This window comes from Nomascus leucogenys, chromosome 13, assembly GCF_006542625.1.
Source record: "Nomascus leucogenys isolate Asia chromosome 13, Asia_NLE_v1, whole genome shotgun sequence".
Taxonomy (NCBI): domain Eukaryota; kingdom Metazoa; phylum Chordata; class Mammalia; order Primates; family Hylobatidae; genus Nomascus; species Nomascus leucogenys.
In genome coordinates, this window is record NC_044393.1 from 102,912,082 (window position 1) to 102,937,025 (window position 24,944).

Sequence of the window (24,944 nt, forward strand, 5' to 3'; positions counted from 1 at the left end):
TCTTCAATTCTGTGAAGGCCGAGGGAGGTAACGAGGCTGTAGAAGAAAAGTTGGAAGCTAGCAGAGGGTGGTTCATGAGGCTTAAGGAAAGAAGTCATCTCTGTAACATAAAAGTGCAAGGTGAAGCAGCAAGTGCTGATGGAGAAGCTGCAGTAAGTTATTCAGAAGATCCAGCTAAGATCACTGATGAAGGTGGCTGCACCAAACAACAGATTTTCAGTGAAGACAAAACAGCCTTCTTCTGGAAGATGATGCCATCTAGGACTTTCATAGCTAGAGAGGAAAATTCAATGCCTGGCTTTAAAGCTTCAAAGGACAGGCTGACTCTCTTTTTAGGGGTTGAAGTAGCTGGTGACTTTAAGTTGGAGTCAATGCTCATTTACCATTCTGAAAATCCTAGGGCCTTTAAGAATGATGTTAAATCTACTCTGCCTGTGCTCTGTAAATGCAATAACAAGGCCTGGATTATAGCACAACTGTTTATACCATTGTGTAATGAATATTTTAATCCCACTGTTGAGACCTACTGCTCAGAAAGAAAGATTTCCTTTAAGATACTACTGTTCAATCCCAGTATACCTGGTCACCCAAGGACTCTGAAGGAGATGCACAAGGAGATAAATGTTGTTTCTATACCTGCCCACATAACATCCATTTTGCAGCACATGAATTATGGAGTCATTTAGACTTTCAAATCTTATAATTTAAGAAATATATTTCATGGTTGGCACAGTGGCTCATGCCTGTAATCCCAGCACTTTGGGAGGCCAAGGCAGGCAGATCACCCGGGGTCAAGAGTTTGAGACCAGCCTGGCTGACATGGCGAAACCCCATCTCTACTAAAAATACAAAAATTAGCCAGGCATGGTGGTGGGTGCCTGTAATCACAGCTACTAGGAAGGCTGAGGCAGGAGAATCACTTGAACCCAGGAGGCGGAGATTGCAGTGAGCAAAGATCGTGCCACTGCACTCCAGCGTGAGCAACAGTGGGACACTCTGTCTCAAAAAAAGAAAAAGAAAAGAAATACATTTCATAGGCTGGGCACAGTGGCTCACACCTGTAATCCCAGCACTTTAGAAGGCCAAAGCAGGCAGATCACAAGGTCAGGAGATCGAGACCATCCTGGCTAACAGCATGAAACCCCGTCTCTACTAAGAAATACAAAAAATTAGCAGGGTGTGGTGGCGGGAGCCTGTAGTCCCACCTACTCAGGAGGCCGAGGCAGGAAAATGGCATGAACCTGGGAGGCGGAGCTTGCAGTGAGCTGAGATCGTGCCACTGCACTCCAGCCTGGGCAACAGAGCGAGACTCCATCTCAAAAAAAAAAAAAATACATTTCATAAAGCTATAGCTGCCATAGATAGTGATTCCTCTGATGGATCTGGGCAAAGTACATTGAAAGCCTTCTGGAAAGGATTTATCATCCTAGATGCTATTAAGAACATTAAGAACATGCATGAGAGGAGGCCAAAATATCAACATTACCAGGAGTTTAAATGAAGTTGATTCTAACCCTCATAATATTTGAGAGATTCAAGACTTCAGTGGAGAAAGTCACTGCAGATGTGGTAAAAACAGCACGATAACTAGAATTAGAAGTAGAGCCTGAAGATGTGACTGAGTTGCTACAGTCTCAGGATAAAAGTTGAATGGGTGAGAAGTTGCTTCTTAGGAGCAAGCAAAGAAAGTGTTTCTTGAGATGAAATATACTCCTGGTGAAGATGCTAAGAGCATTGGGGAAATGAAAACAGAGGATTTAGAATATTCCATAAACTTACTTGAGAAAGAAGCAGCAGGGTTTGAAAAGATTGACTTCAGTTTTGAAGGAAATTCTGATGTGGGTAAAATGTAATCAAATAGGATTGGGTGCTACAGGAAAGCTTTTGTGAAAGGAAGAATCAATCAATGTGCAAACTTCATTATTGTCTTATTTTAAGAAATTACCAGTTATCCCAACCTTCAGCAATCAGCCCCTGATCAGTCAGCAGCCATCAACATCAATGCAACACCACCTACCAGCAAAAAGATGATGACTCACCAAAGGCTTAGATGATTGTTAGCATTTGTTAGCAATAAAACATTTTTAATAACTTACATTTTTAGACATAATACTTTTGCACAGTTACTAATCTACAGCAGAGTATAAACATAACTTTTATATGCAGTTGGAAACCAAAAGATTTCTGTGACTCCCTTTATTGTGATATTCACTTTATTGTGGTGGTTGGTGGTCTGGGACTGAACCTGCCAAATCTTTGTGGCATGCCTGTATACAGCTTTCTGTTTTTATCTTTGAGATGGAGTCTTGCTATACTGTCGAGGCTGGGTCTCAAACTCCTCAAGCAATTATTCTGCCTCAGCCTCCAGAGTAGCTGAGATTACAAGCACACGCCATTGATGTGTATGTGTTTAAGCATGGGTGAACCAGACAAGGAGCTCCTCCAGGGCAAAGACCATCAGTATTCAGAAACCTGGAACAAGGAAAAGCTCAGGGAGAGGAGAGGGAGAGAAGGGAGAGCACAGAAAATATGGTAACTGTAGCCAAAGAAGTGGATATATTTGTCAGGATTTTTTTAGTGATAAAAGACAAAATGTCAAGTTAAACTAGACTAAACAAGAAAGGGAATATCTTACATACCTGGGGTGGTCAGAAGTGGGTTTGGCATCCAGGGACTCAGACAGCATCCTGGGGCATGTCTCTGCCTCCACCCTTATCTCCTGCTATTTTCCTTTCCTGCTTTCCCTTTTCTGTAGTCTCTCTTCAGCTCTACTTCTTTCTGTGTGTTCATCTCACTCTCTTCCAGTGCAAAACGTCTTCCATATGGCCAGGAAGACAAATCACCCCTGGGACCCTGAGGTCTGTATCATTCCAGTGCCAGGACCCAGAGGCAAGAAGCAGTAGACTCCGAAGCTCCAGGAAAGGCCTGAGAATACCTGACCTGCCCAGGGTGTGTCAGAGGCCATCACTCAGGGCCCATGGCTGGGATGGCAGGGATGGAATCCTGCAAATTCACATGCCTGGGTGGTATGCCCATTGTGGGGGCCAGGGCTTCCAGACAGCCCCTGAGCCACAGGCATAGGGGAGAGATGGCCTCAAACTAGGCAAACAAATAGTGGAGGTCACCACTACAGTGGTTAGCCAGAACATGTGAAAGTAGAACATAGGCAAATACTATCTTAAGTCATTAATCCAGTGAATATGATCTTCTGTTTGTTGGTAGAATAAAGCAACTGTAGCTGAGCTAGTGATTACAGCAACATCTGATCAATGACTTCAACTCCGACAAAGTAGCCAGTTTCCTGTGTAGAAGGGTTGGAAGGCCTGTGAAGGCCACTGTCGTCCCCCATCTGGCCCATCCTGCAGATGTCCCCCCTCTACTCGGCCCCTATGCAGCAATGAGTGTGGTCATGGAAAACAAAACTCTCACCTTCTCCCTTGTTTAGAATGTCCTGGAACCATGATGACAACCAGCACCCTTCAGTAACTCCCGTTGTTCTCACACAAAAGCAGGGAGTCAGGAGTGTAACCTCTAGGATCTTGCGTCCCCTGCGACTTCTCCAGCTCAACCTCTCACCACCTGCCCTGGCCCAGCTGCTGTGGCCTCCTCCCTCAGAGGATTGTCCTACCTTGCCTTGTCCAGGGCCTTGGTGAACGTGGCTCCCTCTCCTGCAATGCTCTCATTCCCCTTCTTTCCCTGGGTAGCCTCTGTTCACCCATAGAGCTCAGCTCAGATATCATTCTCAGGGCAGACCTCACAACCACCCAGACAAGACCCTCGGGGTGCCTTGTTGGCACTTTTTAAACTTCCTCCCAGCAATTCCCAGCCTGGAGAATGTCAGGATGCCTGGCCAGGCCACTCTGTAGTCAGCCCCTGGAGGTTCAGTGACTCCCTGTGAGGAGGGGGAGTTTATAAAACGCACAGCCTCAGGCAGGGCCTGATGCTAGTTCCTGCCACTGTTGTGCCCACCTCTCCATGTCCCTGGACTCATTAGAAGGGTGCCATCTCTTCAGTCAGCTAGGAACTTCTGGAGCTCCTATGTTTAAATAGCTTCAAGTGGACACTGAACACGTACTATCAAATGCTCAAAAGCACGATTTTATTTTGAGAACTTTTTCTCAGCTTTGGAAAAATAATACCTCAGAATTCTCCAGGTTAAAATGTGGGTTCGGGAGGTGAGAAAGATCCCAAGAGATTTCTGTGGGTGGGTGACTCTGAAAAGGAAGATTTTCCTTTAGCGTTTGAAAGCTGCATTGATGGGAAAGTCTTTAGAGTGGTGTTGGGGCTTTTCATTTTGATTTTGGTTGAGATTTTGAAAGAAGGGATGATGTGAGTACTTTCTGGTAAGAAGAGCAATTTTAGATTATCTACAAGCATTTCTCTTTCTTGGCACTACACTCTGCCCTTTGGCATTAAATCCTGAATTAATTTGCTGGAGTGGAAAATGATGTAATACTTTATACTGGTTTTTGAAGGAAAGGGCAGAGGGGAAAAGTGGTAAAGTGAGGGAACTACAAGAATCCTGTGATTAAAATGTGGTCCTCTGTGGAAGGATTGGATAGGTTGATGACACTTATTATGCTAATAATATGTTACCTTTGAAAGTGCTTTAGAACCTCCAGGATTTTCTCCCATAAATTATCTACTTTCATCCTCCCTATGGCACCATGAGGCAAGCACGGCAGGTGTAATTATCTGTATTTTGTGGATAAGAAAATCAAAAGGCAGAGCAATTAAATGATTTTTTGCCATATCCTAGAGCTGCCTAGGTAAGAACCAATGAAAGAACCAAGCATTCTGGATTTTAGGCTGATGGATTAATCATCAGCCTAAAATATGAAATACTCACTCAGAATAAACAGTTATAGCCATTGCAAAGATGAGATGAGACCTTGCATGCCGACTGCTCAGCACCTCGCCAGGCCCATCGGACATGCCCCGAGGGTGTTTGCGGTGTTGATGATGATGACGCTGAACTAAATGAGAATCATCAGGAATCTTAAACCTCTCATTGATCAACAGCTTTGGCATCTCCTCTGTATTAGTCCGTTTTCACTCTGCTAATAAAGACATGCCTGAGACTGGGTAATTTATGAAGGAAAAAAGGTTTGATTGACTCACAGTTCCTCGTGGCTGAGGAGGCCTCACAATCATGGCAGAAGGCAAAGGAGAAACAAAAGCACGTCCTACATAGCAGCGGACAGGAGAGAATGAGACCTGAGCGGAAGGGGAGACCCCTTGTAAAACCCTCAGATCTCCCAACATGTGGGAGTTATGGGAACTACAATTCAAGATGAGATTTGGGTAGGGACAGAGCCAAACCATGCCATCCTCTATCCATCCATTGCAAGCTAGTATAATAAAAGGTTGTGTATTTGCCCAGTTGAGCAGTGAAAAGGGAAAAGGCCAAAATATAGGGAATGTGAGGGCAAAATAGAGTCAGTATTTAGTAATTCACAGATTGAATGGTGTGTTCCTGAAATAGAGCATTGGGTACTCTGAGAGTGACTCCTGGCAATTTTAGGACTACTTCCATGGGAAAAAGCACATAACCACGTGTATATATACATATGTTATTAACCTTTTAGCTCACAGGTAACTGGGCTTTCCACTACCATCAGTTTCTGTATACAAGGCTTGAAGGCCAATTATACTTTATTTCTAGCAGTCTCTTCATGTAATCTCTGCAAGAAAAGTCTCTTTTGATAGGATTTGCCGACTTTTTCTTCAGTGTTCTCCACCTCTGCTCCCATCAGGCAAGCACACTGTATTCTTAGCAGTGCTGGATATCATTAGTGTTCAGTCTTTCATAATCCGATAAACAAAACATTGTAATAAGATTTCTTTTTGTTAGTTTTTAGTAATTTGTACAGTTGTTTGACCTGTTTGTGTCCTTCATACACATATTTATAGCTCAGTGAACATGATTCATTCTTTCCACTTGTAGGAATTTATCCCAGGGAAATATCAGAGACACAGGTGAAAATTTTTGTACCAAGATGCACACAATAGTATTTGTATTACAATAAAAAAAACTCAAAAACTATACGTCAAATAATAGGGGATTAATTAAATAAACTGTCATATCTCTTCAAGGGCATGTCTCAAAGAATGTTTAATAACATGGAAAAGCAGCCGGGCGTGGTGGCTCACCCCTGTAATCCCAGCACTTGAGGAGGCCAAGACAGACGGATTACCTGAGGTCAGGAGTTCGAGACCAGCCTGGCCACGATGGTGAAACCCTGTCTCTATTAAAAATACAAAAATTAGCTGGGCATGGTGGCACATACCTGTAATCCCAGCTACTCAGGAGGCTGAGGCAAGAGAATTGCTTGAGCCCAGGAGACAGAGGTTGCAGTGAGCTGAGATCATGCCACCGCACTCCAGCCTCACCGACAGAGCAAGACTCTGTCTCAAAAAATAAATTAAAATAACATTGAAAAGCATTCCTAATATAAATTAACCATTATATGGCCTTAGTTTTATTAAAAACCAGATTTATACCTCCCCTACCAACACACATACATCTTGAAGGAAATAAAATACAAAAAGTTGATTTGTGTATGTTTTGTAGAGATAGGATCTCACTCTGTGGTCCAGGCAGGAGTTCACTGCAGTCTTGACCTACTGGACTCAAGCAATCCTCCTGCTTCAGTGTCTCAAGTAGCTAGGACTACAGGCATGTGCTACCACACTCAGCTAACTTTTTAATGTTTGTTGTTGTTGTTGTTGTTGCTATTTGTTTTTGTAGAGATGGAGTCTTACCGTGTTGCACAGGCTGGTCTCAAATTCCTGGCCTCAAGTAATCCTCCCACCTTGGCCTCCCAAAGTGCTAGGATTACAGGCAGGAGCCACCATGCTCAGCTCAAAGTTTATTTTAAGGTAGTATTCTGTACATGTATGAGTGTGATCTGTAGGACAATGACATTTTTCTTTTTCTTTTTTTTTTTCATATATTCCACAAAAAACAAATACTTGTAGTCACAGCTTGGTGGCTTTTGCTGTGCTGTTTTCCAGCTTGTAGCTGGCCAGACTGATTCTATGATCTTAAGCCAGCAGTTCACTTTTCAAAAAAACCCAACACTCCTTTACCCAGCCCCATCTTTGGTGTTGGTATATCTCTCTCACTTCTTCTTATTACTTTGTAGTAATTCTATTTCAGAAAAGACTCAGAATTCCCACCATCATCAGTTTCTGACATGAACCCATGGAAGGCATACTGTTCAGGAAGGTTGGCCTATGTCAGGGACCTGACACCTGCTTTGAAGCACCCATCAGGGGCCATGTGTGGACCAAGCATACATTCCGGCTCCACCTGAGTCCACATTCAGCATCAGCTGGACTCAGTAGGATCTGGGGCAGCAACGGTCAGCCAGCAGGGTGACATCACACATGTGCACCTCTCCTGCAGTATTCAATGCTGCTGTCCCCCCAACCACACAGGAGCTGCCTTCTCCCCTAGCCCCACTGCCAGATGACAGCTCGGTGCAGGGAGCAGGACATCCACAGGTGGGTGTGGAATCTTCCCTGCCCGATGCCTCTCAGGAACCAGGGGCATGGCTTCAGGGCCCCACCAGGAATGTGCACGAGGGTCACCAGCCTGGGAAAAGTGGCAGCTGTAACTCCTTCCCAGTACCGATGGTTCTCCTTATCTCAATGCAACTTACCATAAATAATGCTGTCATGAATAGAGGTAATATTCAACCCTTATCAGGTTTCCAGGGCAACAAAAGCAGGAAGTCAGCTGATGGTCAAATTCCCTGCAAAGAGGACTCACCTTAGGTTCTGAGTGCCAGAGTGTTTCTTCAATCTTTCAGCCACAGCTGGTAATCCTAACTTGCTGTTATATGGCCTATTAATGAAACCACTCGGGACCACATGTGGCATTTGTAGCACACCCAGAAATTAAACCCATGCAGAGAAACGAGCTCACCAGGACTCCTTAGGTTGTCCTTGGAGGGCTTCCTCACCTCACTTGCTAGCTGCCACTGCCCAAGGACCTGCTGGCTTCTCTGGTAAGCTTTCTGCTTTCAGCAGGGTCTTCTTAAGAGGTACGTCTACAAGGTTGCAGATTTGGAGGCAGAATGCCTGTATCCTGGTGACATGTTTTATGTGCGTAGAGTGTTCCAGTGACAGGAGTTATCTGCAGGATTGGCACAGTCTCCAGTGAAGACTCTCCTGTGGGCTTCAGGAGCAGTAACTTGCGTATGATCATTGCCAAACCAATGGGGATAGCCACTTCCATGGCCAGCCAACCTGTTCTGTGCTTTGCCCTATAAATTAAGTTTTATATTACATACAACAGGATCTTTCATTTTTATTTACTACAGAAATGTCAGTAAATGGTCCCTGATGTAATTAGCTTGATCAGGAAATGTGGTAACTCAAGAGAAGCCATGGAATAGAGAGAGAAGCATGCAATTGCCAAATAGTCACTACTATGTGGATATGTCCTTAACATTAGGAAAGCCACTATAATGTGTCAATTAAAGAAACCTAGGCAATGTGATCATTGAAGTTTTTAATTGATATAGAGAGAGAATCTATTTCCCCCTTAATAATAACATGTTGGCTTCACTATGAATGTTTAATTTCCTTTCCATGATAAATAGTTTTCCCTAGTCTGGGCATGGTGGCCCACACATATGGGAGGCCAAGGCAGGAGGATTGCTTAAGGCCAGGAGTTTGAGACCAGCCTGGGCAACAGAGCAAGACCCCCATCTTAATTTAAGAAGAAATAATAAATAAATAACTAGTTCTCCTTTTCAATAGAAGTTTGGTAATATAACTAATTAATTTGCTGAATATCTTTTACTGATGTAAATATTAATGTAACTATTGAATTTGACAAAGTGAAAGATGAAAGAAATCTCTTATAGATCATCCAACCCAACCTCTTATGTTATAGTGAAGGAAATTGCATTAAACAGTGTTGAGTAACCTGCTCACAGCTGGACAGCTAGTAGTTTTAGACTGGAATTCAGGGTTCCATTTCAAGTCCAAGGTTCTTTCTTTTTTATTATCTCACCCTTAGTAGTATTGCTATCATTTTGTCAAATACTGAGGTATGCAACATGTTTCCCTTTTGGCCTTGATTTTCCAGAACTAAAAACCAAATTGTGCGTAATTATAGTAATTATTCCATCCCTAGTTCCTGATGTAATTAGCCCCCTCTTTAGCTATTTGTGTCTCTTTTATCATAACCATTCTGGGAACATGCAGATTGTGCTTTTATTGTAATTTACTTTGAATTGGTTTAAGAAATATTAAGGGTGTAAATTATCACTTAATACACACACACACACACAGACACACACACACACACACACACACACCTTGTTCTCAGTAAGTTACCTGGAAGTTGTACTAACTTTTTAATTTCTCTTTTTAAATTATCTTACTGATGTAAATATTCATGAAACTTTTGGATTTATTTGACTTTTGGAAAAGTCAAATAAAGCCTCAATTAGTTAAAATCCAGCCAACTCACATGCTAAACCTTGGGATAGTTTTCCTGTATACAACATGCGTGGAAAACAATAGCAATAACACAGACAATATCAAGGAAAACAGTTTTTGGGAATGGATATAGATTTGATCTAATCCCTTTTTGTACGTCCACACCAATAGTTTTGGATAATGAAAACTGATTATTTTAATCAATAATAATTCCATATCATATACCTCATTCTATCTAATAAATCAAGAAAGTATAAAGTCTGGAAATATTTCCCTAATAAGGACTGAAATTGCAAAGATCTCTTCTTTAGTTAGAAAATTCACCAAGAAAGTGTATTTAACTGAAATTTCCCAATCCTCTACAGAATTCCAGTGTATTAGTCCATTCTCATGCTGCTATGAAGAAATATCCAAGACTGGGTAATTTATAAAGGAAAGAGGTTTAATTGACTCACAGTTCTGCATGGCTGGGGAGGCCTCAAGAAACTTACAATCATGGCAGAAGACATCTCTTCACAGGGTGGCAGAAGAGAGAATGAATGCCCAGCAAAGGGGAAAGCCCCTTAGAAAACCATCAGATCTCATGAGAACCAGCTCACTATCAGGAGAACAGGATAGGGGAAACCACCCCATGATTCAATTATCTCTACCTGGTCCCTCTCAAGACACATGGGAATTATAGGAACTAAAATTCAGAATGAGATATGGGTGGGGATACAGCCAAACCATATCATTCTGCCCCTGGCCCCTCCCAAATCTCATGTCCTCACAATTCAAAACAAAACCATGCCCTTGCAACAGTCCTCCAAAGTCTTCTTCCAGCATTAACTCAAAAGTCCAAGTCCAAAGTCTCATCTGAGACAAGGCAATTCCCTTTTGCCTATGAGCTTGTAAAATCAAAAACAAGTTAGTTACTTCCTAGATACAGTGGGGTACAGGCAATGGGTAAATATACCCATTCCAAATGGGAGAAATTGGCCCAAACAAAAAGGCTGCAGGCCCCATGCATGTCCAAAATCCAATAGGGCAGTCATTAAACCTTAAAGTTCCAAAAATATGTTTCACATCTAGGTCATGCTGATGCAAGAAGTGAGCTCCCATGGGGGCAGCTCTGCCCCTGTGGCTTTACAGGGTACAGCCTACCTCCCAGCTGCTTTCACGGGCTGACATTGTCTGTGGCTTTTACAGGTACCTGGTGCAAGCTATTGGTGGATCTACCATTCTGGGGTCTGAAGGATGGTGGCCCTCTTCTCACAGTTCCACAATGCAGTGCCCCAGTGGGGACTCTGTGTGTGGGCTCTGACCCCACGTTTCCCTTCTGCACTGCCCAAGTGAGGTTCTCCAGGAGGGCTCCACCTCTGCAGCAAACTTCTACCTGGACATCCTGGCATTTCCATACATCTTCTGAAATCTAGATGGAGGTCCCCAAACCTCAATTCTTGACTTCTATGCACCCGCAGGCCCAACATCATGTAGAATTTGCCAAGATTTGGGGCTTGCACCCTCTGAAGCAATGGCCCAAGCTGTACATTGGCCCCTTTTAGCCATGGCTGGAGTGGCTGGGACACAGGGCACCAAGTCCCAAGTCTGCACACAGAAGAGGGGCCCTGGATCCAGGCCAGGAAACTATTTTTCCCTCCTAGGTCTCCAGGCCTGTGATAGGAGGGGCTGCCATGAAGGTCTCTGACATGCCCTGGGGACATTTTCCCTATTGTCTTGGTGATTAACATTGGGCTTCTTGTTACTTATGCAAATTTCTGCAGCCAACTTGAATTTATCCCCAGAAAATGGGATTTTCTTTTCTATTGCATCATCAGATTGCAAATTTTCTAAACTTCTATTCTCTACTTCTTCTTGAACACTTTGTTACTTAGAAATTTCTTCCTCTAGATACTTTAAATCATTTCTCTCAAATTTGAAGTTCCACAGATCTCTGGGGCAGAGAAAAAATGCCACCAGTCTTTTTGCATAGCAAGAGTGATCTTTACTTCAGTTCCCAACAAGTTCCTTATCTCCATCTGAGACCACCTCAGCCTGGACTTCAATATCAGCATTTTCATCAAAGCTATTCAACAAGTCTCTAGGGAGTTCCAAACTTTCCCACATCTTCCTGTCTTCTGAGCCCTCTAATCTGTAGGAAGTTCTAAACTTTCCCACATTTTCCTGTCTTCTTCTGAGCCCTTCAAATGGTTCCAACCTCTGCCTGTTACCCAGTTCCAAAGTAGCTTCCACATTTTGAGATATCTTTATAGCAGCACCTCACTCTCTGTGGCACCAATTTATTGTATTAGTCTGTTCTCACAGTGCTATGAAGAAATACCTGAGACTGGGTAATTTATAAAGGAAGGAGGTTTAATTGACTCACAGTTCTGCATGGCTGGGGAGGCCTCAGGAAACTTACAATCATGGTGGAACCTCTTCGCAGGGCAGCAGGAGAGAGAATGAGTGCCCAGTAAAAGGAAAAGCCCTTTATAAAACCATCAGATCTTGTGAGAACTAACACTATCATGAGAACTGGATGGGGGAAACTGCCCCATGATTCAATTATCTCCACCTGGTCCCTCCCAAGACACATGAGAATTATGGGAGCTACAATTCAAGATGAGATTTGGGTGGAGACACAGTCAAACCATATCATCTAGTTAATTGAACCTTCACAGAATTTACTATAACCTTGAGTGTATAAGCCATATTTATGCTAAAATGTTCATTTTTAAAAAAGAAACTAATGAAAATGTCATGTATTTTGTAAATACCCAGAGGGGGCTTGCCCAAGGTAGACTGAGTGGGCTTACTTGGGAAATAACAAAGAGATGTGTCTGGCAGAAAGAAATTAAGGATGAGAAATAACTTGGGATAGGCTGGTGATGGCTTTAAATCCAAAGCAGAGGCCCTCGCACTTTTACCTGGTAGGCTCAGAAGAAGAAGGACTAATAGGATAACTTTTTTATCTTATTTTTATTTATTTATTTATTTATTTTTGAGATGGAGTTTTGCTCTTGTTGCCCAGGCTGGAGTGCCATGGCATGCTCTCAACTCACTGCAACCTCTGCTCCCAGGTTCAAGTGAATCTCTTGCCTTAGCCTCCCAAGTAGCTGGGATTACAGGCACCTGCCACCGCACCTGGCTAATTTTTGTATTTTTTAAGTAGAGATGGGTTTTCACCATGTTGGCCAGGCTGGTCTCAAACTCCTGACCTCAGATGATCCACCTGCCTAGGCCTCCTAAAGTGCTGGGATTACAGGCATGAGCCACTGCACCCAGCCAGGATAACATTTTATAAAAGGAATATTTGTTGAGCTAATGTACATTGAAGCCTACTTTAATTTCAATATACTTTTCAGACAAGGAATCACACACGTACAATTTTCCAACCTTATCATTGGAACACTTGCTAATATGATGCAGACAAAGTGTGATTGTGATAAGCTATTTTAAGTTCTTGAATTATGAGACAATTTTCGACTGCAATAGCCCAAATGGTACCCTGCAGCCGTCAAATGTGAGGAACTTCAGTGCGAGCGCTGACACCAAATGGAACCTCATCCACCCACCTGATGAAAATTGATGTTCCCCTGGCTGTCACCCTCAGCTGTACCCTTTGCTCAAGAAGTACTTTGTTTTGAGGGACTTTATGTTGTATAAAATGTGGTTTTGCCTGTCATCCATAGGTGATAACCTGCCATCTCTGTCTCCTGTCTCTCTTTAGACACTAACTTCCAGCTGCCTATGGAGCAACTACCTGGAAGTCTCAGAGGCATCTCACAGTCAACCTGCCCAAACCCCACTCTGACTTCCTTCTCCAAACCTTCTCTTCCTTCTTCATTTCCCATCTTAATTCTTAGTAACCTGTACACTCTGTCATCTAGGTGTGAGGATGAGAAATCATATTTATTTCCTTCTTGTTCCTGCCACACACCCACACCCTGTAGATTCTGACTCCTAATATTTTTCAAATCCATCTTCTTTTAGAGCTCATTTTTGTAGTTTATGCTTTCACTATTTCCTAGGCCTCCCCACCTCCAGACTTCTGCCTCCCATCTCCCCTCAGCCGTGATGGTGATATTTCTGAAATGAAAATCTGATTTTCTGGCTCTTCTATGACTTTGCTTTCCAAGTTTACCCATCACAAAGAAAATGAAGGCCCAACTTCCCTGGAACACAAGGCTTCTCCCACCTGGAACACAAGGCTTCCCATAGCCTGACCTGTCCCCCACTCTTGCTGTGTCTTTTACCACCCTGCATCCCTACCCACTTACTATTTTACAACTCTTCCAACCTACTTGTTAGTCCCCTAAATGCATCAGATCTGTGAGCCTTTCCACACATGGATGCCGACATCTGAAGAGTTCTCCCTTCGACTCTCCCCCGTGCACACCAAGTGAATTCTCCAGGCCCCTCCCCTAAAGCCTTCCCTCTTCACCCCCAGCTATAATTTATTGCCCCCTTATATTATATGCTGCTCCTGGATGTAGGAGAGCAGGTGCATGCCTGATCAAATGTGGTATCTTTAATGATCAACAAATGTCAGGTAAACAGATGCATGGGTTAGTTGGTTCCAGACATAGAATTTACTCAAAAAGAGAGCAGGTTTTTTTTTCTCCCAAATGGCCCAAACTGGTTTTCAAGATAGCTCAATATATTATGCCATTTTTAAAATTTTATTTTCTTTAGGTTACACATAATAATTGTACCTATTTAATGTGATACACTGTGATATTTGTTTGTTTGTTTGTTTCTTGTTGTTATTGTTGCTGTTTTTTGAGACAGAGTCTTGCTCTGTTTCCCAGGCTGGAGTGCAGTGGTACGATCTCAGCTCACTGCAACCTCTGCCTCCCAGGTTCAAGCGATTCTCCTGCCTCAGCCTCCCAAGTAACTGGGATTACAGGCATGCACCACCACGCACAGCTAATTTTGTATTTTTAGTAGAGACAGAGTTTCTCCATGTTGGTCAGGCTGATCTTGAACTCCTGACCTCATGATCTGCCCACCTCGGCCTCCCAAAGTGCTGGGATTACTGGTGTGAGCCACCACACCCGGGTGAGTGTGATGTTTCAATACATGTATACAGTGTGTAATTATCAAATTACAGTAATTAGCAGATTATCAGCTTGAACATTTATTTGTGGTGAGAACACCCAAAATCTTCTCTTCTAGATATTTTGAATAGACAATATATTATTGTTAACCATTATCACCCAACTGTGTAATGGAATACTAGGACTTATTCCTTCTACCTCATTGTAACATTGACCAGTCTCTCCCCATTACCCACCTGCACACAAACACACACACACACACACACACCCTTCCCAGCCCTTTCCCGGTACCATTCTACTCTCTACTTCTATGAGAGCAATGTTTTAGATGCCACATATGAGTGAGACTGTGATATTTGGCTTTTTGTACCTGACTTATTTCACTTAACCTGGTGTCCTCTAGGTTCATCCATGCTGCTGCAAATGACAGGATTTCATTCTTTTCTTTGGCTAAATACTATTTCCTTGTGTATATGTGTATCACATTTTCTACATTCATTCATCCATCGATGGACACTTGAGGTGATTCCATGTCTTGCCTATTGTGAATAGTGCTGCAGTGAACACGGAAGTGCACGTATCTCAGCTTACTGATATCATTTGCTTTGGATGTCTACCCAGTATAAAACCATATGGTTGCTGGATCATATAGTAGCTCTATTTTTCATTTTTTGAGGAACCTCCATACTGGTTTCCATAATGGTTGTACTAATTTACATTTCCACCAACAGTGTATAAAAGGCCCCCCTTATCCATATCCTCCCTAGCATTTGTTAATTTTTGTCTTTCTGATAACAGCCATTCTAACGGGGGTGAGATGGTATCTCACTGTTGTTTTCATTTGCATTTCTCTGATGATTAGTGATGTTGAAGATTTTTTCCTAGACTTGTTTGCTATCTGTATGTCTTCTTTTGGAAAATGTCTATTCAGTTCTTTTGTCCATTTTTTAATCAAATGATTTGGTTTTTGCTGTTGAGTTGTTTGAGTTCCTTATGTATTATGGATACTAACCCCTCGTCAGATGCATCATTTGCAGATATTTCCTCCCATTCTGCAGGCTGTATCTTCACTCTATCGATTGTTTCTTTTGCTGTGTGAAGCTTTTTAGTTTACTGTAATCACCTTTTTCTATTTTTGTGTTTGTGCCTGTGCCTTTGAGTTCTTTTCTATAAAATCCTTGCCCAGACTAATGACATGAAGTATTTCCACTGTGTTTTCTTCTAGTTGTTTTATAATTTTGGGTCTTATGGCTAAGTCTTTAAACCATTTTGAGTTGATTTTTTTAAGTGGTAAGAAATTCGGGTCTAATTTCATTCTTCATATCAAGATTACTTTGAATAAAACTTCTAAATGAAAATTTTAAAGGTTCAGCCCTTTGCTCTGAGTTTTTGTCTCTATTCTACTCCCACACCCGACAATCTTTAGTCACTGTGGAACCCACAGCAAGGTCCTCTTTAAAGCTGCCTTGCCTGGGTTTTAGACTTCCTCCTCCTTTTTTTTTTTTTTTCTTTTTTTTTTTTTTTTTGAGACTGAGTTTTGCTCTTGTTGCCCAGGCTGGAGTGCAGTGACAGGATCTCAGTTCACTGCAACCTCCACCTTCCGGATTCAAGTGATTCTCCAGCCTCAATGTCCCAAGTAGCTGGGATTACAGGCAGCCACCACCATGCCTGGCTAAATTTTGTGTTTTTAGTAGAGACAGGTTTTCACTGTGTTGGCCAGGCTGGTCTCGAACTTCTGACCTCAGGTGATCCACCCGCCTCGGCCTCCCAAAGTGAGTCTTCCTCTTCTTTAAGATCTTTATCTCTCTGCCTTTGGATCACATCTAGGAAATGATTCATCCCCCCACTGCTCAGAAGCACCACCCTTCTTGTGTTTGAACATCTCAGGACTTACTAGGTTTTACCCCATTGCTCTTTCAAAGATTCCAGATATTCTACTTTCCATATGTTTTCTTTTTTGGTAGCCTTCTCCCATCGCTTAAGACTCCTTCTCTCTTGTTCTTCAAACTCGAGTACAGAGGCTACTGTGGTGGCATGTTTGGTGAGTAATGGGCTTCCTACACTCAGATCTTATCTATGCCGGGCTTGTCTTGGTTACATCCCAGCCTCTCCAGGGCAATGATGTTCTGCTGGGATCTGGGGGCTCCAAAGTGGGCTGTATGGGCTGGGATGCCAGCAAAACTTCCATCCTTCAAGTTTGCATGAAATTAAAGATACACAGAAGTAATGTGGCCATGGGGGTGGAAGGAAGGAAGGTTGGAACACAAAGGAAAAATGACATGTGGACCCTGCTCTCATAAAATTGGAAATCTAGTCAGTGGAGAAGACCAGATGATGCCACAGGAGAAACCTGGGGTGTCAAGTGTGGATACACAGTGGGAATGATTCATGTGACTCACTCTGCTGAGGACTTTGCCCACCGCCCTGACACAGACCTCACTCTGCTGGTGAGGTCTGCAGAGGCTACTGAATATTTGGAAAGGGTCGAGTCTGCACAGTCGGCTTCCAGCAGGCATTGGACAGGGCCCTCCGTGGAGGCCAGGCACCCGGCACGCAGTTCCCCTGCCTCCCTTAGCCTGGAGTCACTGCTCTTCTCTGCAGGTCACTGCCCCCATCAGCCGTGGTGGACTAGTGTTCTGCAGAAATGGGAAACGGAGTCTTCCGAGGCTGCGCCGATTGTCATCGCTCTGAAAAGAGCTCACTTGTGCTTGAGTGGACATTGCTTCAGCATCAACGTGAAGGCCTCTGTCTGTGGGCTTCAGGGGGTGCCAGGGACCAGACTGGAGAGCAGGCCTCATCCTGCGTGCACGTCCAATCTCCCTTATCCTCTTCCCTGAGCTCCTGCATCTGCTTCCCAGAACCTCTCGTCCTGTAGGATCTGTTCTGTTGGTGAGGAGGGAGTACAGCATAAGCACAGGTCTGTGACGGACAGAGATTGTTGAGGCTTCCTGCTAGAAGATTGGGAGCTGAGCGGAGGCTTACAAGGGGGCAGGATCTGGATAGGTGCCAAGGAAAACAGAGCATTTGGGCGAGGAGAAGAGTGAATCGACGGACTGAGGAGGGAACACACCTGTGCCGTGCCCAGGAGAGGAGGCACCAGCAGGCAGAGCTTCCAGATGGGGTGCCAGGGCAGGGCAGCATGGAGGAAGTGGGGACAGTGGCCTTGCCTGTCCTGGAAAAGCCTGCGAATGTCCCCATCGCTTACTAGTGGGGGCTGGATAGTCCCACGTGAGGACCACAAAGCAGACGTCATCATTCTCCTGGGCCTTATGTACATCTCAGTATGTTTTGGAAACCTGAGCATTTACCTTATAAAAGTTTTCTGGAAGAAGGAACTGAGGTTTGACAGCAGAGAGCACATGCCCCGCTGCAGGATGGCAGGGACCCCCGGCTGCAGCAGGACAGGGATTCCAGTGGACAGTGGGCTCGGGTGTTTCAACAGCATCTCCCACTGCAGGGCCCCAGTGCCACAGTTGGACTGAGGCCACAGAATCCATCGCAGATGCAGGTACTGGCTGAGTGCCCACAGGGCGAAGGCTATCCTGAAAAAGGGGTGGGCAGCCCCTTCACCAGAATGAATTCAAGTGCTGAGCCAGCCGACAGGGTCCTTGACTGATGGGTTTTTCAGTGAGAAGGGCCTCCTGCCAGTGTGGGCCCGTGGTCACCGGGAAGCTGACGACAAAGCTCCCAGCAAGAGGTCTTTCCCCAGTAAGCCTCGAGGAGAGGGCAGAATGGGGCCCGCTGCTGCTGCAGCTGCCGTGTCTGCTGGAGACATGCTGTGACAATGACAGGCAGGCATCCTTCCTGCCCCACCTGGTTCTTCTGTGTGGGTCTCATGAGTGTGAGCTTCTGACATCAGTTTCCTTCTGAGTGAGGAAGAAAATGTGAGAGGTGGCATTCTGATCAAAGTTGTTTATGGTCTGGTGCATTTTTGGTTAAAAATCACACCTTTCATTTATTTAGCAAGTTGCTGTCAAGTTGCAACGTGCTGTAATTATGAGACCACAAGTTCTGGAACCTGGTGCGTAAGGTCCAATCCTGGCTCCTTCTTCTGTTAACTGCTGACCTTGGGCAAGGCATTTAACTGCCTCGTACAACCTGGTTTCAATCCCAGCTGCACCCCTGACCCACCAGCTGCTGGGCAAGTTCCTTAACAGCTCTGTGCTCCTGTGTCTTCATCTACAAAGCAGGAATGATAGTACCTGCCCCATAGGGTTATTTTTAAAGATTAAGTGAGTTAATGCTCATAAAGCATTTTAGAAGTGTCTGCCCAACATATACAAAACTTTACCCGAAATAGATCAAAGATCTAAATATAAGTGAAAACTGTAAAAATCACAGAAGCATAAGGGAAATGTTCATGACCTTGGATTTGGGAATGGATTTTTAGCTCTGACACAAAAAGCATAAAAAATAAAAGAAAGTAAAAGAAGCAGATAAGCTAGACCTGATCATAATTAAAAGCATTAATCCTTAACATTCTAGCTCAGATGACACCTCCTGTGAAGCCTGTTCTAACCCCTTCAGAGAGAATGGATTTTTTATAAGGGAGACAGTAACAGCAACAGATGTGATTGAGCATTTACTTCAGGCCAGCCACTGTTTTACGTACTTTGAGTTGGTTGACTCACTTGCTCTTCACATCCATTTAAGATTAGATTCTATTGGCCATGCGCAGTGGCTCACACCTCTAATCCCAACACTTGTGAAGCCAAGGCAGGAGGATCACTTGAGGCCAGGAGTTCAAGACCAGCCTAGGCAACATAGTGAGACCCCATCTCTGCCAAAAAAAAAAATATATATATATATACATATATATACCTGGCCGTGGCGGTGTGTGCCTGTGGTCCCAGCTACCTGGGAGGCTGAGGCAGGAGGATTTCTTGAGCCCAGGAGGTTGAGGCTGCAGTGAGCTATGATCACACCACTGCACTCCAGCCTGCACAACAGAGAAAGACCCTGTCTTCCAAAAACAACAACAACAACAAAAGATGAGGTTTTATTATTATCTCTGCTGACAAATGGAGAAACTGAGGCACATAACAGTCCAGCAGCTGGCCCAGGCCATGCATCACATCCTCTGTGCTCCCAGCATGTGGTGCAGACACCATCGCGTAGCCTGGAGAACACTGAGCTGGTTAGATCCAGATTACCACCGTGAATGGGAACTCCTTAGGGCCAATGACATCCCTAACCGTGCATCATGGGACCTCAATGACTTCTGCAGGACTGAAAGTTACATCTTGATTTTGGAGGGATTTGGGTTGCAGACTAGAGATTTAAACTTTATTCTGAAGTAAGCAGAAAGTCATTTCAGATTTTTAAAAAATACATGAGAAAAATCGTGTTTCAGTAAAGACGAATCTGGACTGTGATGTATGAGATAAATCGGGGGCGGCAGCAGGAGGCAGGGAGTTGAGTGAGGGCGGCCCACGGCTGTGAGTGGCTCCAGGTGGGTGGGGTGAGGCCTTGGGGATGGTGCATGGACTAATCCAGACAGTGAAGGCCACACGTAGGGAGGCTTCAAGCCCCTTTAGGAACAAGAATCTCGGGAACTCAGAGGAGCCTGAGCGCTCTGCCAGCCATGCACATGGTGGATAAAAAGTAAAAATTCAGTCACTCACCCCAATATTTGATCTCAGCACCCAGGATTTCTCAGCCTCCCGAGGGTTAGCATCGCAAAACCACGGGCAGAACTCGATGCCGTCCATCATCTTTTCCTCAGATATATTAATCTGATTATCAAAAGGAGAATGTGAGGCACAGTGGCTTATGCCTGTAATCCCAGCACTTTGGGAGGCTGAGGTGGGTGGATCACTTGAGCTCAGGGGTTTGAGACCAGCCTGGGCAACATGGCAAAACCCCATCTACGAAAAATACAAAACTTAGCCAGGAGTGGTGGCTGGCACCTGTAGTCCCAGCTGCTTGGGAGGCTTGGTGGAAGGATGGCTTGAGCCCAGGAAACAGGTTTACAGTGAGCTGAGATTGAGCCACTGCACTCCAGCCTGGATGACAGAGCAAGACTCCTCTCTCTCAAAAAAAGGAAAATGTGAAAGATCTTCAAAGCAAAATACACTCTTCTTTATAGCTTGTTCTTTCATTTTCCTTCCATTAGAAATAAAACCAAAGCAAAAAAAAAAGAGGATTTAATATCCATCATAGCAAACTTTACTAACTGAAAATAATAATTGGCTATGGTCTGATTTGATTCAAAAATCCATTGTAGGCTTACAATGCATTTATTTAAAAAAAAAAAAGGTAAAACTTAGTAATACATCTTACCCTTAGGCAAACTCTTAACAGATTAAATTAGGATGTATACTTGTTTCTGGAAGTTTTCCAACTCATTTCTGGCTGAAGTGAAACCTTGAAGAGCCAGGAGGGCTGAGCAGAAAACGAATACTTGCCACTGCTTTCAGATTCATCCCTCCATGGGAACAATCTGGGGAAACTGCCTTTTTCGTATTTTCAGTAAAAAACATTCCATATTCATGCCATTTCCTGTATTATGCAAAATACCTTCTCTCCATAGTCTCTTAAATGACACTGCAATGTTTTTCCTAGAATTTCTTAAAAGAAAACAGCTGGTTTGATCCCCACTCTTGGTCTGCATGCCCGATTTCTGTAGACACTGGGTATTTGCAGCCTGGGCTGCATCAGGTTGTGAGGTACCCATAGGGATGTGGGCAGAGATTTTGGAGACAGAACACCCAGGGCAGAATTGATCCATGCACCAGAGAATATATTGTGTAGGACAATTTATAGCTTAGGAGCTTCAGGAGACGTGAGGTAGTTCCTGGGCCACAGGTTCTCAAATTTGGCTGCATATTGTAATCACCTGGGATGTTTCTTAAAAACGCTGATGCCTGGATTCCATTCCTAGAGATTCTGACTTTGGGTTGTGCTGGTGGATTGTGTATTAGGTTTTTCAAAAGCTCCCCAGGCCATGTAATATGCATCAAAATCTGAGGACCACCAACATAGACCATTTCCCCCTCCTCCCCAGAGAGGGGATGATGACTTGCCCGAGGTCAGAATTGTAATATATTCCAGTGTACCCCAACTCTGCAGATGGTTCTCTATCACCCAGTGGCCCAAGAGATCAGTTTGAGAGCAACTTTGCCTCATCCCACAACTTCACCCCAGACCTCAGGTCACTTCCCATGGTCAATGGGTTCTTCTCATAGTCTCAATGGCTGGTCCTCCTCCATCTCCATGGTTAGTGCTCCTCAGGTGATAGCAACAGGCTCCTCCCATTTGGGGACTGGCTCCCTTCTCTTTGCCACACCACCTGCCTCCATACTCATCTTCAGGAGACTCGAGTGTAAACATGTTGCCTCCTACTCACACCTCTGTCAGGGGCTTCCCGTTGCCTTTGGGACACCTTAGTGTGGCTTCCAGACCCTCCAGGAGCTGGCTTCTGGCCTCCTGAGTATCCTTTCTTGCCCCTCCTGTATGATTCCACTTGTATGAGGTCCCTGGAGTTTTCAGACCCCTAGAGACAGGAAGTAGAGTAGGGGTGCCAGGGGCTGGGGGAGGGATGGGGAGTTACAATAGTATTTAACGGGGACAGAGTTTCAGTCTGGGAAGAGGGAAAGGTTCTGGAGATGGATGGTGGTGATGGTTACACAAAAATATGAGCATACTGAATACACTTAACTGGACACATAAAATGGTTAAAATGCCAAATTGTATGTAATGTATACTTTATCACAATAGTAAATTTTTTTCAATAACTTTCTGATGAAGGCCTTGCCTGTGCTTTGCCTGAGTTAGGCAGCTCTGTTTTGTGTTTCCAGAACTCCACATTCTTCTCTATCAGACCATTGTCCTGCTTAGAGTCTAGCCTCTTTACAGATTGTAAGTAGAATAAAGGCTCATTGGAGTTCTCACCTGTTTACCACTGTGATCCCCCGTGACTGCAGAGTAGGTGCCCACTGCATAATTTTTAATGAATGTTGTTGAATGAATAAAACTCAGATCTGCAGTGTCCCAGCCCATCAATCTTAATTGCTAGGAAAAATTGGACTGCAAAAATAATCCAATTTGATATTGTATTAGTCCATTCTTACATTGCTATAAAGAACTACCTGAGTCTGGATAATTTATAAAGAAAAGAGGTTTAATTGACACACTGTTCTGCTGGCTGTACAGGAAGCATGGCTGGAGAGGCCTCAGAAAACTTTTAATCATTGTAGAGGGGAAGCAGGCCCATCTTACATGGGGGAGCAAGAGAAAGAGAGTGAAGGGGGAGGTGCTATACACTTTTAAACAGCCAGATCTCATGAGAATTCACTCACTATCAAGAAGAGCAAGGGGGAAATCCATCCCCATGATCCAGTCACCTCCCACCAGGCCTCACCTCCAATACTGGGAATTACAATTTGACATGAGATTTGGGTGGGGACACAAATCTGAACCAATCATTCCACTCCTATCCCCTCCCAGATCTCATGTCCTTCTCATATTTTAAAATAAAATCATGCCTTCCCAACAATCCCCCAAAGTCTTAACTCATTCCAGCATTAACCCAAAAGTCCTAGTCCAAAGTCTCATCTGAGGCAAGGCAAGTCTTTTCTGCCTGTAAGCCTGTAAAATCAAAAGCAAGATAGTTACTTCCAAAATACAATGGGGACACAAGCATTGGGTAAAAGCTGCCATTCCAAATGGGAGAAACTGGCCAAAACAAAGGGGCTACAGGCCACATGCAAGTCTGAAACCCAGCAGGGCAGTCATTAGATCTTAAAACTCCAAAATGATCTCCATTGACCCAATGACTCATATCCAGTGCACGCTGATACAACAGTGGTCTCCCATGATCTTGGGCCACTCTGCCCTGTAGCTCTGCAGGGTTCAGCTTCCTTGGCTGCTTTCACAGGGTGGCATTGAGTGCCTGGGGCTTTTCCAGATGCATGCTGCAAGCTGTCAGTGGATCTACCATTCTAGGGTCCGGAAGACAGTGGCCGTCTTCTCACAGCTCCACTAGGCAGTGCCCCAGTGGGGTCTCTGTGTGAAGGCTCCAACCCCACATTTCCCTTCTGCACTGATCCAGTAGAGGATCTCCATGAGGGCTTCACCCTGCAACAGACTTCTGTCTGGACATCCAGGCATTTCATACATACTGAAATCTAGGTGGAGGCTCCCAAGCCTCAACTCTCATGCTCTGCACACCCACAGGCATAATACCAAGTGGAAGTCACCAAGACTTGGGGCTTACACCCTCTGAAGCAACAGCCTGAGCTGTACCCTGGCCTCTTTTAGCCATGGCTGGAGTTGGTGTGGGTGCGATGCAGGGCACCAAGGCTGCACAGAGAAGTGGGGCCCTGAGCCCGACCCATGAAACCATTCTTTCCTCCCAGGCCTCCAGGCCTGTGATGGGAGGGGCTGCCTCAAAGGTCTCTGAAATGCCTTGCAGGCATTTTCCCTAATGTCTTGATGATTAACATTTGGTTCCTTTTTACTTATGCAAATTTCTGTAGCAGGCTTGAATTCCTCCCTAGAAAATGAGTTTTTCTCTCCTACCATGTAGTCAGGCTGCAAATTTTCCAAACTTCTATGCTCGGCCTCCCTTTTTAAACATAAATTCCAGTTTCCAATCATCTATTTACTCATGCATAACAAAAGTGACCTTGGCTGCCATTCTCAATAAGTTCCTTATCTCCATCTGAGACTGCCTCAGTCTGGACTTCATTGTCTACATCACTATCAGCATTTTGGTCACAATCATCCAACAATTCTCTAGGAAGTTTAAAACTTTCCCTCATCTTTGTGTCTTCGTCTGAGTCCTCCAACCTGTTCCAACCTCTGCCTATTACCAAGTTCCAGAGTCACTTCCACATTTTCAGTTATCTTTGTAAGAATGGCCCATTCTCAGTACCAATTTTCTGTATTAGTTTATTCTCACATTGCTATAAAGAACTACCTGAGACTGGGTAATTTATTTTAAAAAGAGGTTTAATTGACTCATGATTCTGCAGGCTATATAGAAGGCATGGTTGGGGAGGTCACAGGAAACTTTCAATCACGGCGGAAGGTGAAGGAAGGGAAGCAGGCACAACTTACGTGGCTGGAGGAGGAGGAAGAGAGCACAGTGGGAGGAGCTACACACTTTTAAACAACCAAATCTTGTGAGAACTCCCTCACTATCATGAGAACAGCAAGGGAAAAATCTGCCCCCACGATCCAGTCACCTCCTACCAGGCTCAGCCTCCAACATTGGGGATTACAATTCGACATGAGATTTGGACAGGGACACAAATCCAAACCATATCAGATTTTAAGTAGCTAGAAGTATCAGACCACAAATTGTCCGGTCATGGTAAGTGATAACACTGGGTGAAGAATGTGGAATTTCAGCCTCTGATTAATCCTTACAGGTATATTCTGTTGGAGGTGGGTAGACCTCCAAGAATTTTGAGACTGCCTTTGTTCTAATAAATACAACAG

The 24,944-nt window shown here is 44.2% G+C and overlaps 1 protein-coding gene across 5 annotated transcripts in view; it reads left to right on the forward strand.

Annotated features, from left to right (window-relative positions):
* DPP6 (dipeptidyl peptidase like 6) overlaps positions 1-24,944 on the forward strand; it is a 1,188,326-nt gene that overhangs the window by 990,758 nt on the left and 172,624 nt on the right. The gene's annotated exons all lie outside the window — the stretch shown is intronic.